General features: G+C 38.0%; 1 protein-coding gene across 3 annotated transcripts in view; it reads left to right on the top strand.

Moving 5' to 3' along the window:
• Positions 1–19,929, top strand: part of LOC117241752 (chondroadherin-like protein) — a 170,721-nt gene that overhangs the window by 9,222 nt on the left and 141,570 nt on the right. The window contains exon 2 of one of the 3 annotated variants that reach the window (XM_033507836.1): positions 18,714–18,846. The exons of the other annotated variants lie outside the window; for them this stretch is intronic. The gene's annotated coding sequence lies outside the window, so the exon portion shown is untranslated. The remainder of the gene's footprint in view (positions 1–18,713; positions 18,847–19,929) is intronic. 3 annotated transcript variants of the gene reach the window in all.

The following is a 19,929-nucleotide window of genomic DNA, read 5'->3' as shown; positions in this document are numbered from 1 at the left end:
ACTTTTTTCCCGTGATCTACGAATCTAGTGGAAAAATACTTTTCTTCTCGCTTTGTACGAATCCCTGTTTGATTGAAATCTTAATTAATCGTCTTTCCAGATGAAATAAGAAAAGAAAACGAATCGACGATCGGAAAAGCGAGAGATTTTTATATAGAATAGAAAAATTTTCTTCCCGTTGGTAGAAGAATCGTTTTCTTTTTCTTTTTTTCTTTTTTCCAGTTAGAGACACGAAATTAGCCGAGAGACAGAGCGCACCAAATTACGCGAAATTAAGTGTTTCGAGAAGCAGACAGGCTCTGGTTCGTTACAACGTTAGCGTCCAGACGTAATTGCACGAGACCCGACCGGACAAAAACGCTAAATATTTCTGCTTCGAGAGATAAGACAAAAGGGAAACCTGCCTGAAAGCAACCTGGTTATGGAAATAATCTGCGGCGAGACAGGGGCGAGTTTTAACGTCTTTATTGTCTCTTTAGCCGGCAGCAATTACCCGTTTCGTTTCTTCGTGTTCGAACAACGATTCCGACGGGAGTGCTACTCGAACAAACTTTGACTGCGCTGTATAAATAAAGTCGATGGATTAATAACGACAGCGGAACTGAAAGCATCGAAATGAAAATATCATCCGCTGCGTGTATCAAATAAATTCAATGTAAACCGGCTCGCGAAAGTAATATTTGAACCTTTGCCACATAAAAACTTTCATATTCATATTGTATGCGTTTCATAAAGCATTTTGAAATTACATTAGCGTTATAATGAATCGCGACACTGGCGATTTTGGAACCAATTTGAAAATGTATATTAAAATTGGAAGATAATTATTGCAAACACGTATTTAATAAAAAATTAGCGTACAGCGTAAACACATACCTTTGCTATGCGATAAGTGGTATAATGGTTTAAATGCTTTTGTCATCTTTGTGTAATATATATTTGTGTCAAATATCTCGTAGTTTCTCTATGTATTTTTTGATTTGTTTTAAACTCGTCACGATAGTCGACAACAGCGTTAGCGAAATTTCAAAATGTTTCGTATAACGCACGTGAAATATTGAAAAAAGTGGGGAAAAGGTGTTGGAATATTTTCACGGAACCCGTGCACGCGTTTTGCTTTCTGAAAAATGAAATATGTTAAATAGAAGATTCTAATCGAGGAAGCAGTGTAGTGCCTACTTGACATTCAAAAACGTTTCATAACAATGCACAATTATTTACAATTATATTTAATATTTCATAATGATTCATAATTATTATGTTTAAAATCTCGCAAGAATTCGTAATTATTATTATGAAATATAATGTACTGGGTGTACATGTACAATTTTACGATATAGAAACAGGTGCTGTATGAAAATTATTTGTTAACCTACGTTATTGTGGATAACGAAGATCAGATTCGCAGTTAATTATCAGTATGAGCATTAATTGAACATTCCATGGCATCATTTTCGCTAAAGTAATATTTACCGCTTGTCAACGTTGAAATTGAACATGTGAATTGAAGATCTCGTCAACACGAAGTTTCTTCATCTCTGGTAGTGGCACGCGATCTCGTTACAACTAGAGCAAAGATCGGTCAGCTCCCAATAGGGACGAATGCTTGCTTCGTTTCGAGAAACTTTTCGCTCTATCGGTTTAAGTTTTCTTTCTCGTTCGCTGACAAATCCCAAATGTAAATGGGAGTCGTGGGGACGGCTGCAAAGCCAGAGGAGACGCCGGGAAAAGAAGAAGCGCGATTCAACGTTCAACTTCTTCAACGTTAACATTTCCTTTTATGGGTCGTTTTTGCACGAAGATGGATATTGTAATTTATGCTGCGCGCATGTACTCGTTTAGAACCATTCTTCTCGGATAAACAAACGTCTCTCTCCCTCTCTCTTTCTTGCTTCTATACGTCCTTTGGTGGCAAAATACCAAAATGTTAATCAGGTAGAAAATAAATAACGTATACGTTTAAAATACAACATTTGTCAAACTTCCCGATCTTTTAGATCACGCTTCGTTCTAGTAATTATAACGTGATGGAAACGTCGCTATGAAAAACGATCTACGTACTGGCTTGTAGGCAAAAAATTAATCGATTCTGCGAAAACAAGGCTCTACGACTTCGAGAATTAATTAAACAGGGTTTTTCTGTGATACAGGTAACGCGATGAATATTTTGTTAAAACACGTTGAACCGTGGTGAACAAAAATTCAAGATATTTTCCGGATGCTCGGATATTCTTCCCGTAAGAGACAAACGTAGACAAGTAATGGGACCATGTTTGTAAATGTCTAAAACATAGAATGACAGAGTAACATAGCACGTAGAGACGTAAAGCCTCGACCTAAGCTGAACGACAACGTCATTTGTAACAGGGCTAAGTATCATAAACTCAGCTTGAATCATAAATCATAGAATAAATACAAAGTAGCAGGTAACAAATATCTATAACAGGTTGTCACGCGTTGGACAGAGTCGATCGCAAATAGGATAAATGAACGTCACAATCTATCTGGGTACACCTGTTCGTCTGCGTATCTTCGCACGACAATCACGTAGTTCGCGTCTACGTTCATAAAATATTCCACAAGTGCCCATTTCAGCGATAGAATCGTGCGACTTTTCTTAGAAAACGTGCAATTCCGATTCGAATTATCGAGACAGAAAGCGCGAATCAGGGGAAAGCAGAGAAATCGAACGAACGTTTTTACGTTGAACGCTCTCACGACGTTGTTTCGGCGAATATCGATCCTCCTCGGCCGAGATGAATACCGCGATGTATCTTTTATACCCTCTTGGAGGAAGTTACTTCACGTCCGGGTTCACGCGGTCAACATCCGGTTCTGTTACACTCTGAGAACGTCTTAGCATGTATTTTTAAACGAACACCGAGTTCTAGAGGCATGCGTGAAAAATATCAAACAGTCTCTGAATTATGTACCTTGCAGGATCCTGCAGATGAATATACCTAACAACTTTTATTCTTAGAACTTATAGGCTTGGAATTTTAGAATACAAAAATCTAGATTCTTTTGCGCTAGAATTTCATTGGTCAATGATTCAGAGCTGCGTAACCTTATAGTCTTAAATTAAAGGGTATTCTTATCACGATGAATTTAATTTCGCGCGAATTTAGTCATCTCTTCGTACTGCGGCGAATTTTAATAAATTTACCGAGGAAAGAAAACAGTCGATTGTTGTATATTCTGCTCGCGTTTCCGTTTAGACGTACATTGCTTTATGGCGAGTCCTTTAAAAGTCGCTTTACTCAAAGGAAAAAAATGCACTCTGAAAAACGTTCCGCTTTAAAAAAGAATATCCCAAAGCACGTTCTCTTGCAAAAACTCGCTCTAAAAATCTGTGAAAAAATATATACATTCTTCAAACGCTGACGCGAAATAACAAATTTCACGCACCAAATTGAAACAGCATAACAGCAATCTCAACCCTACTAATAATTCAAGGGGAAGTTCCAATATTCTTAGGAACAGGTCAGAAGGGTCGCCGTTTCACAGTGTCAAATTCCTCAAATCATAAAACTTAGCCACGGAACGTCGATTCTCGGCGGAATGAACGCGCGTCTGCACTTGGTTAGCATTCGCGCCGCCAATCGAATTTCTGTACCGATACGACTGAAAAATCAATATTCAATTACTCGTTACGCCGTGTAATTACGTTTAACTTTGGGGACACGTTAATTGCACTGACGCGTCGAAAGGAACCGATCGCACCTGCAAACTAACGCAGCGAACTCGTCGAATTTTTGGTCGAGTTGTCAAGGAGGGGGGATTTCGGGCCAGTTTCTATCAGATACACGTCATGATTCGATGGACAGATTCCGGTTCGGATTGCCTTCGATCCGTTAACGTTTCATCGATTCCAGCCGAAGATTAAAATAGAATTTACGATTTCGATCGACCAAAAGCGCGTGACATTTACGACCATGCGTGGCTGCCTTTCTTCTTTATTTTGAATTTTAACGATGGATATTAAAAGACTGTTTGATATTCCAGCTTCTTAGAAGCCAAGTTGACTAACTTGGCTCTCAATAAATTGTTCAATTTTATTATATGCCACGTAATACGACGAAGGTTGAATTTTCAAGAAACGGATGACTTAACTACACGAGTTTGCTTATAGTAAGCATAAACTAAAAATTCCTAATAGCGTGAGAAGTTTACTCGAGAAGAAGTTCAAGGGTCGTTTAAGTGTACGAAGATGCTGGATGTTGATTTAACGATTCGCGAAGAAAAATAGTTGCACGATAAGAGTTTAACGATTCGTACTTCGAATCTGCGACAACCTTCGGTGCTATGCTCGTGCTCGCGACAACAGATATAATAGTTTGATCGAAGCGCGCGTGCTTAGGAAGATAGTGAAATTTCAGTAGCATGTTACGTTAATTAGCACTTTAACGAAGCATTGCTATTTAGTTCGCTAATTAAAATAATTTTCAAATAGAAGTCGATAATATCTACATCGATGAACATTACGATTCTTAATTGCGGAATGTGCTACGATAATATAATTGTAACGAAACGATAACAACGAAGGAAACGTCGATACGATTAGTTCGTATCTATTTCTGGTTTACGAAAAAAAAATCTAATTCTTACGGCTCGTTATCAGAAGCATCAGCAGCATCGCAAAAAAAGAAACAGCAAGCCTCGTTAATTCACAGGTTCAACTCATCGGTTCTTCTTTAAAATCAAATTATTTCTTTATCTTATCTCCGTCATCGTCCCGTTGTTTCCTTTCAGCCACCCTCGCATGGAATTAATTATCCACGTTTTAATTATTGATGCAATCTTGCGTGACGGTCTAATTAATACGCACAATGCGGTACGCGTATCTTGGTTGACGATGTTAAATGGTTTAGACAGGGTAATTGCTATCTATCTAGGTTGTTGCTGTTCGCAATTATAATTTTCTTCAATTACATGCTTCAGAATTTACGAGGTCGCGAGATATAAGAATTTTGTTATACTCGATAGTTAAAAGTCTCGCAAGTTACGTAGATCGTGGTTGGACAGCTTTTGTAACGCATTTTATCAGGGTTTTACTATGATAGCGTAAGTCGCTTCTTGGCGAAGTGCATAATTCAAAATTCAAGCTTTACTCGGTTCTTGAGGGAGGCCCTGGCACTAACCTAAGTTCGTTCGAGTTTTAGACGTATAGTTTCCAGAGATTACAGTCGTAAACTGGAACATCCTATTCGGAATAAAATTTTCAAGGCGACCATTTCCGCCACCGCTAATCCACCAACTGAATTCAAACGAACATTTATTAATCCTCGAATTACTCTGCCATATCTACCGCGAAAAAGCTTCCACCGTTCTATACGCGAATACAATCAGGAATCCCATCGAGTTACACGATCCTCTTTGCACGTAACTACACGTTGAAAACTGGGAAATGAAAACTCGAAAGACAATTTTCCTGCGTTCTAGTGCGCGAGTGTCATATTGCACGTGAAAACTAGCCGATCAAGCGTTAAATTCGTAACGATAATAGGCGATATGAAATTTAAATGAAAGTGTCGTTCACGCATAGCTAGAGGCTATAATTATGGACAATTCACGGACCAACGCTTGAAAACTCGTGGTTCTATCGTTTAAGTTACATTTCTACGAGTAAAACTACGTGACCAACTTTTACAACAAAACCGTAATACGTGATGCGATCTAGTTGGAATGGAAGTTTTGCCCGAGTGTGGAAATTACGTCGGTGGGAAATTTTCAAACGGAAGCTAACTTCCTTCGATTATGAGTTTTATAATTTGAAAATCGTATTTTCTATGCGATAGGTATACTACTGACCGTTAAATTCCAGGCCATAACGTTTAACGATCGTTCGCGTGAAACTTGAATTCGATGAATGAACCGGAGCAAAAAGAAAGAAAAAAGTAGAAAAGAGATAAACGATCGTTAAAATAGCGAAAACTTTGGATATGTAATTTTCAAGTCGCTTGTTTTAAGCTGTTTGATGTTCGGTTTCTGAATATCTCTTAAAAACCAAGAGTTCCACTACGTCCCAGGTCGGTTATTTATATCCGTTCTTAAATTGAGAGATCTTGCGGAGGCATCCGTCTGGAAAATTTGCATCAGCAGACGCTACTTCGCGCATAATGTCTGCCAGCCGAGAAAGAGTTTGCGTAATTTAGCGCGCAAGATGAAAGGTTATATTGCTTTCTCCTTTCCAGGTATGCACAGAGTTTCAGCGCGCTATTCGACCAAACTACACGCGTAACTTTCGCTGTGAAAATTCTCTTCTTGCGGAGAAATTATTACCTCCGCGAAAAAGAAACTCCATTTCCTACCAATTGCGCTTTCAGAAAAACATATACCATAGGAATTCTTGATTGCAAAATGTATCCGACGCGTACAGTAACTCGGAAAAGTACTTCAACACTTGTAGAAACCTTTGCTGAAAATTATAACCTGAGAGATATCCGACGAATCTTCAATTCTTATTCTTCTGTATCGAATAATTTCTCTTTGTTCTTTACTTTTAGCTTCGTCTCGTTTCGATCTTCCTGGCGACATCTTTTTAGTAAGATTACGTGTAAGCGACGCGTGAGTTACGTGTAAGATCTGAACGTATGTCACGGGTGTACGTGTGTGCGTACGCCTCGAAGTCATCAAAGCTTCCGTTTGAAACGGAGATACAATTTTGCCTGCAGCTAGACGCTTCGTAACTATACTACGAGGTAAATAACGCGTTAACATTACAAGCTCCAAATGAATATGTATCAACGTGCAAAATGCAACCGTAATAACATAGTATATTTGACCGTAAACGTTTAGCGAAAGAACACGTAGGTAACTGTTGTTCGACATTTTCTAACGGTATCGAACAAACTTTCGTATAATACCTGCTTTTAATCATCGTTCTAATCATCTAGAATATCGTTACATATAATATTCACGAAATTAAAGGAAAATCGATGACCCAAATATAGCGAATCCCCCTTACAAGAATTTATTCGACAAACCGAAATTCATCGATCGATATTTCTCATCAACGTCGTTAAAGTCGACCAAATAACCCCTGCTCGTGATATAAATCGTTAATAAGAGAATAATAGAGCACTGTCCCTCGGATGTTTAAACAAACACGAAGAAAAGTAACTCTGACCGTGCTAATGACAAGGGGGATAAATTGTGGTATGAATTAAAAAGGATCCAATAAACACGGTGTAAGTACCTTTCCGTCACGCAAAGTCCCGCTACCAACGTATCATTAGACACGCGTATCTGATCATTCCAGCGTATGAACAATTTAAGAAGTAAGAACCCATCGAACCAAAGCAGGTTATGAAAAGAATGCCACCAACTATCGTAAATGCGAAAGTGTAATTGAAGTTAATGATGGACGACCGATAACAAGGTCGCTGGCAAGAAACGATGCTACATTTTTTCTTCGAATAATCGCCATCGAGCTTTCATCGAATTATACGAATCGTTTCTCCCTCGACAAGTTCGTATAGACGTATTTTCGTTGCAATTAGAGAAACAAAAAGTCTGAAACTATTAGTTTACTGTACGTTGATATCAGTTCCGTAGTGTGTCGTCGATATTCACGTCATTGTTACACCATTGGCTCATGCATATGCCACGATCTACGAGTATGTACGATACGGCGCATTACCAATGCAGAAGCGTTACAGGTAACGTACGGCCTCCTGGAAACACAGTACTTCGATGAAAATCGAACGACGCACCCCGGATGCTTCGACTCTCTGCAACAGCGAAGATTCGCTGAACCTGCAAGAATTACGAACCTGTGTTTTCCTCTTTCTTAGCATCCATCGAGTGCGAAGGAATGACGAGATTTCGTGTTATTTTCTGCCTATTTTTGTTTTCTTTCTTTTGGAAGATATCGATAGCATATTTTGCAGTTTACATCTGTGGATCAAGAGCTGTTATATCACGGTAAGGAGGAAAAATATTTGGAAATTTTTCACCTGCTATATCAATTTCCTACGGTGAAATTTCACCATAAAATTTCTGTCCTTAAAAGCACGAACAAAGGTAGGCAAGCATAGCGAACCTATCTCGTATCGATCCGGGTGGTTTCAACAGAGAATCGTAAAATTTCAAATCAATTCTCGACGAGGTATATGGGCCATTAATTTATTTTATACGTTATATTATTACTATCGTAAGATTTTTCCCATAGAATTTAGTAGTAGATTGCGATTCGTTTGCCCGTGTTTGCGAACGTTCTTAGAAATTTTCTATTTCGATGTCGTTGATAAATCTGGAACAACGATCTACGTATAATCGAGCTCCGCTACTGTATCTGAAATCGTACTAACAGGATCGTAAATATATGTATTTAAGTGTAACGTGTGACACGTAATCTGTAATCTTAATGCTCGAAAAGACTTATCTTAACAACGGCGGACCTAACTAGGTTGCCAAAGTAAATGCACCGAAGCAGTTCTCACTAATCTGAAATCGTGAACCCAGTTCACCGGCGAGAGAATTCAATAAGAAAAATAGTAGGCCACGCTTCCGCGTGCAAGCGGAATAAAACGAACTTACGATCCCCTTTCGTGTTCCTTTAAACGCCACTTACGTCGGCCGTTATCTTCTTCGAATGAAAATCGGAAAAAGGAAACACACGCGAAATTAGCGCGCTGCTTCCACGCTCGAGAAGAAAAAATTTCATTTTCGATCCGAGTACGATATTCTCTTCGAACGGATCAACGCAAAGCGGCAACAACGAATTTAAGCGACGAAAATACCAGTAACGTTTGCGCTTAAATCCAAATGTGTTTCGGTATTCGGACTGTGCAATTAGCGATGAAAATTTTTCTAACGGGATGGTTGGGAAGAAGGGTGCGGGCTGTGGGAAGTTGGCGAATCATTTCCATCCTCGTAATATGATTCAGGCGAGCATATACGTTGAACGAGATCGACTTCGTCACGAGAGGTCTTCCGATCGTGACACGTGACGCACGCAACGTGTAGAAATAACATTTAGTTAACGTAGAATCGGCCCACTTACATTATAGACCCATTTCGACGATCGCAATTATCCTCTCCCTCGACGGTTTCGTGGCTGACAGTTGTAACGAAAGAATTAACCTCGAGGATCGCACAGCCGAGACGGAACAATTACGCTTACGACGAACCGATCCAGTCACCAGAAATTAAATCGACCACCGGGAGAATTCCAACGATAACGTTAATGTGGAGCGCGTTTCTAGCTACTGTGATTGCTATCGATAAGAAACGAAATCATCTCGGTGTATGTACTTTGAACAGCTACATTAATTATAATACGTAGAACCTGTTCAAGTTATAATAGCGAATTGTGTCATCCGAAAATTTTGGTAGGCGATGGTCGGAAACGTCAACCCTACTTCTTAAACGGATACTTTATTTACAACGGAATACCACTATGGGGAACAGCAGCAATGAGCCATATAAGCAAAATAGAGACAATGCAAGCTAAAATTCTTAGAACAATAATAAACGCCCCATGATACGTTAGAAACGAGGACATTCGGAAAGACCTGGGAATACCAACGGCCAAGGAGGAGATTAGCAGATGTGCAAGAAGGTACAGAGAAAGAATAGCAACGCACCCAAACCGGCTGGCAGCGGAAACGATCGACACATCAAGCATAGAAAGAAGACTAAAAAGGAAACACCCAGTAGATCTTATAAAGGATATAACCTAACAAACACGAAGATGGTACCCCGCTGGGAGTAGCCACCCACATGATAATCAAACAGCCAAAAAATTCTACCGAATGTCCAAATTGGACAAATTGTGAATGTAAACAACTAAATAAAAAAACAAAACTTTATTTACCATCGTATCGTTTAGGGCGAACGATACTACAATTTGTTAGGTAATTGTGGGAAAGTTTCACGTTTATCGTTAGCCGATTTCTAATTTCGTGTTATTTCACGTCACTTTGAACTCGCGTATCGTTAGTACTCTCCTGTTTGAACAGCTCAAGCGTACTTGGATTTTTCTGAAGATCTATCTCTCTTGTATATTACACGCACAATTTCAGGTCCATAGGGATATCATCGTGAAATTGTCGTATATATGCATAAGACATTTCCATACGAAGAACGATGTGGCGGATTTCTAGGTGTACGAATGCGATCAACCTCTTCGTACGAGCCAAGGACGAAAAGAAACGAAAGGTTTCATCGAGCTGAAATTTAACCTGGATCGGACATAATCTAGATCTGACCTAAACAGAGTCGATCCGCGTACACGAAATCTAAGCCTGTCCTTATCTGGTGTAATAACGTTGCTCCGTTTAGTGATAAAAGAGGCTGGAACAGGTTATTATTAATCAAGCGTGCTCAATGTGCCAAGTTATCTTGTAATTTGATTAATTAAAAGTTTCCTGGCTAGTCGATAACGAAGGAGAAAAACCTCGCAATTAACGAAGTCTGCTTTATTCGGTGCCGTGACGTTATGTTCGAGCGTTCGATAAAACGTTCGCAGAAAGAAACGAACATAAATCATTTTCTCAGGCGCAAGCTCCCCGGCAGAACTGCTTTCGCAAGATCGAAATGAACAGATTGTATTCGTGACCGTCGTGTGACCCTGCGACTGCGATAGATCAGGGAAAATAGTTCGCGAACATCATTAATCGAATTCAACTACGTTTTAATGAACCTTCTGGCAAAAACGGTCGTCGCTTTCATTATTCCGAGTTAGGAGAAATGTAAACAACAGGGCGAAACGTAAGCGACCACTCTACTTCCCTCGTTCTTCTCTCTAATTGCGTTTTCCATCATCCGTGTCTCAACAATGAGAATACCGTAGCACCACTCGTGAGATCTAACGTTATTCGAGCTTTCCTTCTGATGAGACTTAATTGCGCGTTCGACACCCACGGACAAGCAGAATTTGCATTCGTCGTTTCGATGGTTCCACCGACTATCGAGAAGCAACGGCGCTCGTATCAGACAGGAACGGAACTGTGCTACGAGAAAGAGGAGAGGAAGAGTTGAAGTGCAATGAAAACGCTTCAATTTGGTCACCAGATGTTTGGTCAACTGATGAATGAGTAAAGTTAACTTTCGCGTTGTGTACCAACGACGTTAACGCGGCGCTGCACGACAGACGTTCGGTCAACAATAGCGGAGAGAGAAAGGTAAAGAGAAATAGAGAGAATATCCATCGACTCGACACTTGATTTTGCCAAGCTCTAGAAAAAACTCTGCGAGTTCATATTTTGACTGCGCTAACTGCGCCAACAGTTGTCCTCTTACAAATGAGAAAGTAATTTATACTTCCGTCTATCGTACATTTGCATGAAATTGTCTATCGAACCAGTTGTACAACGTTATACACGTGCGCGTAACAATTACCGAGGTTGACGGAGTAGCTTCTACGAGACGGAAGTTCTTACACGAGTATTATTACCTTCTATTAACGACGATGACAAATGCATTTCTCGGTACTCTTTACGTTACTCTAAGACTTTTAACGAAAGTTTGATCGGCGTTTCTCCAATTTGAGCGAGAAATATATCAAAGTGAAACATCGACGGAACATTATTCAAAACGAGAAGCCAAAGCTCGTAGATTAGAAAGAATCGCAGAGAGTTGTAGGGTCTCTTCGATTAAAATAGATTGCCTGGGGTTTTTTTAAATAAAAGAAATTGTAGACAATTTCTTACGGTGGAGAAAGTAACCTGGAATTTCGAGAAAAGAAAAATCGTTCTTTGCGATCCCCACTTCCGATAAGGCGATGGAAGAGAAAAGGAAATGTTTGCAGCAAGAGAAGCCTCGACTATGTAATTTTGCATCCTGAAATGATTAAATGACAGCGGCGAAATTACGCTTAATTGGCGGTGTACGTCGGTAATCGTACGAAAAACGCATAAAACTATCGTTTGGACGGGGCGACGTTAATTTGAGAAAATGAAACCGAGATAAGATTTTAGTTATTGCGGCCGCGGTGGCGTGATGTGTGTCGCGTGCTTCATATTTGATCCTTCACGCAACGTTTGCATTTGTCTGCTTTTTGCCCTGCTCGATGCGAGTCGCTTAAAGTGTTTCCACGAAACGCGATATTTTCCTACGAAAAGCACCGAGACCCGCGTTACAGTGCAAAAGATCTGTTCGTTCGCCGCGCTATTTCTGTCTTTCTGTTAATCTCACAGCGAAATTCGTTTATTTTCCGGGCGCTGCGCTCTCACTTAATAGCAGAACGTTTTTCATTTTTTAATACCTCGCGAGGCTTTATATGAAAAAGACACTTAACTGCTGCTAATTCCATCTGTTTTTTCATTCGTTTATCATTTCACGATTCGTTTTAAGTTTGAGATAACATTGAATAAAAAACGCGAGCGATTATTTTCTTTATGAGAAAATTTCCAGAGTGGTTATACACGATTGATTCGCATTCTATTTTTCAACGTCACCACGCGGGATGACGAAATTCCATTATACTTTTACAAAATGTAACAGCTTACTATAAAATGTAAATCGTGCTTCGTGAACTGGTATGAAAATGGATAGATTCGTTCCGTCGCGACTCTGCTAATGTATAAGCTAATTAAGTACGAGAACTCGTTGTTATTACTGGAAATTAACGGTTCTAGGAACATAAAGTATATTTTTTCAACGAAGGGCAGAGAAGGGATCTAAATGAAGTTAACAAATGCCGCGAAAAGAACGATAATTAAATTCATATTAAAATCCATCAACCTGCTTTAATCGGCCTGATTCAAGACAATTCCATTCGGCGCTTCGATGTTTTGATTTACCAATTAAACTAGCTACGATTTATTGGAGCAGTCAAACGTTCGATCCATGGGATACAACGCAATTATCTAGATTAGTACCGAGTTGCACGATCTGATGTGCAATTAATAACGATGTATCCCACTTCTGACCTTCCAGAATTGGATGGGATCGATACCATACGGCGAGACAACTCCGTGTTGGTTTATGTCCCTTTCTAGATACCGCACTTATGCTAAACTCGACAGAACCAGGCCAATCGAATCAACCCGATTTTCAAATTATATTACATCGATTACCAAAAATTCTTATCACGAATTTTCCTCCCGTCTCATTATTAAAACGATACGAAGATCGCAAGAGAAAAACGCGATAAGTACGTTTCGGCTCGTTCTCTTGATTTTGATCCGATAACAATTTAGATTCGAAAAATAGTTGGTAAATTAATAATACGTTACGATAATCAAAGGTATAAAGAATAGGCGAGCAATATTTCAAAAATTCTGGAGCGAATGGAAAACGCATGTTCAGCTGCGATATTAAATATTAAAATAATTTTAATAGTACGGAATTAATCGACAACGCGGTGAATCTTAAAATAGCTTGCCTGTACAAGATAGGAGACGTGATTTATCATATTCTTTCTCTATAGCCTTCATATATCATTTACACTGTCATTTATCAAACGATGCCGATTGTATGCAAATAAGAAGATGATTCTCGCTTTACTGTGTTCTGATGTATATTGTTTGGCCATGAAAGATTTTCCAAACAAACTTTCGGAAGAAGAAAATATAGCCGAAGCAGGAATACTTTTCCGTTATATTTTACCGGCACATCTTCGCTACGAACGCTATGGTGGCGATCGATGAATAGTAATTCTTCAACGCTTGAAATGCACTCCGGAACAGGGAAACAGGAGCCGATAGCTCGCTCACTTTTTACCAAGATACGCGTCGATACTTCATATGGTTTTACCGTATCCCTGCTGGCCGATATGTACGGTCCTATTCATTTCGCCAATCGTAAAAGACTGCGTTCGTATCCTGGGGTTATTTTACTCCATCGAACTTGCAGCGGCGTGGACGAGTGGAAAGGAATAAACGTAGAGAGCTATATATAAAAAATAAAAAGCGATTGCCACCGAAACAGTCGTAAAACGTAGATTCAACTGTTCCCTTAAATTACCACGTTTCTATTCGATAACTGCAAAGGGGCCACCAAAAGGCTGAAACTGAAACGTTGATAGGACGAATGTTCGAAGCACAGGGTGCAGTGCAATCCCGCTTTAATATTTATAGCCTATAATTTCAACGCGGGAGGCAAAGAAATTGCCGAAGGCTGTGTTCAGAAACTGAACTGTTTTACATTTAATCGAATCTTTTTCTACCATTCGAAACCACCCCTATCGTCGTTTCGTCGATAACACGAGAAAGCTCTCGTTTAAGTTTACGCCATCCAAAAATTTCCTTGCTTCTCTTCGTTTCTACGGTATACTTTCGTTTACTCGCCTTGAATTATCATATTCATAGGCTGTTAATGGAAAAACCTGCACATATATATCTGTAACGTTTAATATTTATATTAAAGGTATTTTCACTAAAGTTACTTTTAGAAAACGGTCGATGATCTTCTTCCGCTTCTTTAATTTAAATTTGTTCAAGCAAAATCTCGCTTTCAGTTCGGGATCCACTGTTCGTATCCCAACAAAATTGTGTTCGATTAAAGCGGCATCAGATAACCGCGAGTCTACTCTATGTTTTGTTTCATTTTTAATCGCGAACGCAACTTTAGCCTTTTACTATTATATAGCCGAATGATATATCGCGAATATACAATTTTCCAAGGTACAAAGGAGCAACATAATTCCCGATAGCCTTTCTAAGAGGCTAATTGATGTTTCGTCTCACGTGAACAAACGTGTACCTGTATCCATGGGGGGTAAAGGACCGATAAAGCAAGCGGCCGCATTGAAATTTTTCGCGCGATCGACTCGCGACATAAATATGCCCGGGCGCATTTACATTTTTATCGAATCTCGGCTCTACGTACACGTGAAATAAAGCTATCGTATAACGGGCGGGCCACGACGAAACGATAATGCCGTGGGACGTGTACAGCTGTATACGGGGTGAGGCCGGGCTTGAAATTGAGACTAAGTGGCTGTATTCCGTAAAACACGTACTCCGATATCGTCGTTACACCGTGCATACTCGTGAACGTTATCATTTTTTTTTTTTTTTTTTTTTTTTTTTAGAGATAACCCGTTACGCTTGTAATCGTTTAATATTTCGGTGGTTCTAGATATATAGGAGAGATATAATAACGTTTTACTCGAATATAGCGGTTAAATTAACGTAGTAGAAGTTTGGAGAAATTATGCAGAAATTTTGCTAATTAAGAAAATATTCTCATGTTCTACTTCGTTTGCCTTATGTGCTGTCGCGTTATGTAAATTTACCTTTATCCACTGTATTATTCCGCTACATTTTTTATGTATATACGTCATACGTTTGTTTGAAAGTATTTATTGGAACGGGAGAAAATAAATCTACATATGAACCGTTCAGAAGCCACATTGATCAGCTCCATAAGTTGAAAAGTGTAACTCGAAAAGTACAGAAGACTGGTGATGCCACAGGCATTGTCCATTTGTACATTTACCTTGGGCTTTACCATTGTTTATGATTTATGACAATGAATTCACAAGAATCTTTGAGAAATAAATAGTTTCTTTGAGAACTAAATATTAATCCTGCACTTATGTAATGAAATGAATAAAAAATGGAGTTGATCAGTTCAGTTCCTAAAAGGTCCATATATATGAAAAGTATGTTTGGTTCACTCACATTTTGTAGAATATAACCTCGTTGTGACTGCATCCATTCGGCAATATCCTGTAATAAATACAAAAATAGTTTATTAAATATAAACCAAATGATGGTGACAAGAATGCAATTGTTCTGCGATCCAGCAAACAGTTGAAGAGAATTATATTTTACACAAAGCTTTTGTAGAATTACAATTGCCACAAAAGTAGGATCAAGTCTATTGTTATGGATCAGGGAGAAATCAAAATTCCCGGGGGCAGTTGTTGGATTTTCAAGCAGCAGGCAGCGTTGTATCTACACAACACTCGCGTAACAGCGCTAAAAGACCAATAGATTTAAAAGAGGCCATCTGCTTCTAGGACGACGAAATAATGACCCAGCAGAAATGAGGATCTTTAGGTGCAAGGCTATCCGCGACAATAACTCTATTACATTGACCAAACACATTTTCTGTGAAATTTTGTCGCCACTTAACGAACTAAGAAAGAATATTAGCCATTTTTTAATGCGAAATTTCGAAGGCGATTGATCTTTCTTAAAATTCGATAAGAAAAATTGGAAGGTTTGTAAGACGCAATTAGACGCGTATAATTTGACAACTGCATACGAGCATTGTTTGATTTTACTCAATTAGAACGTTTTTGAACGTTCCTGTAGCATTGATAAAATTTTTAGTTGCTAACGAACTATTACATAAAACCGAGCATACGTATGAATCATGAAGAAAAATAAGCCCATCAAACAGTAATCTGAATATGATAATATTTCTCGGAGAAAATTGGTCACGGTCTCGTTTAATAGCCACATAAATTATTTCTTTTCTACCCACAAAATGGCTGCCGATAACGTCGACTTTATAAATTTTCTTTTATGTATCTTTGATCGAAACTTCAGAAGTTTTGAACGTCATTTCTTCCCGTCTGCGCGCCTGTAAACTTCCTTATATATAACGGTGTTTGTTCGACGTAAGAGTTTAAACACCTAATTTCATTATCGAACAATTTTTCACGTTGAAATATTCACGCGCATATACGGTACGTTGGGATCAAAGATAACAAATTCAATATTTCAAAATACAATGACTCGTAAAGGTATTTGAGCGGTTATCATAGAAAACGTATTACTAAAACATTTTCAAATTTTATTGGTACAGTAATGAAGTATGTCTGTCGTGATCATATCGATAAAATTTATAACCATTTCGAAAATATAATATATGTAGAAGCTACAAGATAAATGATTTCGTAATATATTTACGAAAGTACCTTCTACGAGCAACCGTATTTATCATAGCTATTAATGAAGAAAAATTGTATTTGAAATACACGCACGCATCCACATATATCTTTGTAATAAAATTATTAACTGTCATTCTGGCGAATACACGAAACCAATCAAATGTTTTATTTGTCAAAATTGTAATTCGTCAAAACATATAACCACAAACCACGGGATAACATAGAATGATTGATAAAAATCTGGTTACCTTATGCGATGGACGAGGAGTACACGATATTTGCTAACAATAATTTCATCAATCATCCGAACATGCGTAAACTATTCGTACTCGTGAACTATGCACGACGCATTTTCTATACCTTACATGACTAGTTCGTTTAGCAATATATTTCCCATGATTCCCTTGGCATGTCGGTCGATATCAGCGCCACTTGTTCGCAAAAATCGATATTGGAACGCGATCAGTCATACGTCATACAGCATCGTTCTTGTTGCGCAGTTTCCATCTCGATAGATTTGTGTTTATCAGTCGCAATTTGTATCGTGTCTTGCTACCGTTCGAACGAGAGACAAACGATTTAACGAGTAAGTGATAACACGTGTATACCGCTCGAAATGCCAAACAACGACAACATCAGGAATGGAGTGGGCTGAATTCATCCTACTTTCATATATGCCACATAAGTGAGTCAAGTTTTAAAAAATAGATAAGTTTTCTAGCTTTTCATGCATATAAATTAATGTATTTATTCGAATACAATGCAATCGGCATGGAGCGATTCAGAACGCGAGCATTTATGGGAATGTTAGGTTAAAAACAAACAACCAATATGCGTCTAATGCGTAGTACAAACGACAGAGATTATGAATTCTGTTCACTTCTCAAACACCATTCGTTCTTTGAATGTAAAAACAAAACAATATGAAGAAAAGAATCATAACAAACGCTGGGTTATTCATAGAATTCTTCAGTGACAACCATCACTTGGTTTGAAATGTTTATCTCTCAAAAAATGTCTGTTATTACATGTTTTGAAACGTGCTTGAATACGTGAAACGTACAAACTTTGATTTTTTGCTAGTTGTACGACTGCGTCGTTATATTGTTTTCGTCTAAATACCTATGTATGAATGTAAATAAACACACGTCTTCTGTTCGCTGGAACATTCAGAAAATATGAGCAACTTACAAAGAGAGATAATCCACTGGATTGCGTTCGGAGAAGGATGTTTTGAAAAGGAACGGAGCATACGAAGAATGAAACACTGAAGGAAATCACGTTGGGGGGAAAGCGAATATGAGAAAATGGTACCGAAAAGACTAATGTATTGATTCTTTTGCAATATTTTTCCCATGATTCCCTTGGCGCATCGACCGATATCAACGCCACTTGTTCGCAAAGATTGATATTCAAACGCGTGAGTACGTGATCCGTCATACTATGGGAACGTCGTTCTCGATATATGTAAATGTGAAACAAGTGCAACATATTCTAATTCCACTGTAATTATTGTAAATATCATGGTAGGTAGCACGTAACGTAATAGAACTATTTTTATGAAGATCGAATTAAATTATAATTAATTACTTTGAAAAATTGATCACAAAGATTAGATGTCGTGAATCAACGATTAATCCTAACTGTCATGGCGTCGATATGTCAGGAGTGCCATAAAATTTCAAATATTTATACGTGTATACTACAACGGGTTACTTATTTGCTACCACTTCTTGTAAATTGCTTTTCTGACTTGAACTTTATCAAAATCGATAGTTTCATACACGAGGGTGAATATTGATAGATTAAAAGAAATATAACCTTTTTTTATATAATTTCAAAAACATCTATCTTCCAGTATACCTACGTACATGTATCATGAACGCTATTTCTTATTTATAATCTTCCATATGTTTAGGTGTTTCATTGACTCGATGAGAAGTAAACTGGTTCCGCGACAAATCGTCTAGGCAGTGCTTTCCTGGGCACATCTCATATTCTCATGCGACACATCATACGCAAAGTTACTTTACACATCACTGTCTTCATCAGTAAGTACCATCATGCATTCCATACTTTCTGTTAACAAATTATTTCCAATATTTATTGCTGTAACGGAAATGTACGAATTATAATCCTGTAGCGTGTATCGTGTAACGGAAATGCTGAAATTATCAGTTGACAAAAATTAAATGAGAAAATCGGTTTAAAATTTGCATATATTCGTTCAATTAATACGAGCGTAACATGATTTGCTTTAAATTAACGGTGTTACACTAGCGTTACCTGATCGAATTGGCAATTTATCAAACCATTGGAAAGTTACAGCGGAATATTATAGGGAATTTATAATAATGAGATAAATATTAACATTATGATGCTATATAAGTAGGAAAATATAGCTTACTTTATATTGTGTTCTTGAATATTTAACGTTTAATAACATAAACATGGAATAAGCCTGAGGAACATCAGATATGTTAAAATACACGTTTGTATAATAAAGCATGCTTCAAAAGTAAGTACATAGATACATAATATTGCAGCATAGAAAATTATAGAGTATTATACGATATTAAAATACTTTGCTCGAAGGAAACTACAGTTAATCAATTAACTAGTCAGTAATCAGCAGTATGAATTTTTGTTCTTTTTACAAACAATTTTAGTAACGTATATATGTATCAATGAAATTAGTCGTTCGCATATTAATGCTTTCATTATTATTCACATCGTTATTATTCGCACAATAATTTCGTTGAATAATCACGCCCTTGTTTCATGAGGCAGGAAACTGATTGTGCTAGATCGAACATGAAACTAGATGAAAATTTATTTCAGGTGACAATTATATATATATATATACATAACCAATACTTAACATTTTTCTATTGGTTGCAAAGTGGCGAATGCATTCAATGCAAATAACGGGATTTAACAATTTCATTTAAAAAATACCGATTTTGTAATAATAATAAAAACAGCGTATCTCATGATGATCTTCTATAATGAAATGTCCATCACGTTTATGCAGTTTAACATTTACGATATCTATTCGATATGAAAGCTAAGAAGAATCTAAGCTCAGGAGACTAGGGATAAAATACCCCAAAACACGACCATCACAGACCATC

This window comes from Bombus vosnesenskii, unplaced genomic scaffold, assembly GCF_011952255.1.
Source record: "Bombus vosnesenskii isolate JDL3184/JDL3185 unplaced genomic scaffold, Bvos_JDL3184-5_v1.1 scf7180000016261, whole genome shotgun sequence".
NCBI lineage: Eukaryota > Metazoa > Arthropoda > Insecta > Hymenoptera > Apidae > Bombus > Bombus vosnesenskii.
Note: the sequence above shows the minus strand (reverse complement) of the source record. Positions and strands in the feature narration are given on the sequence as shown.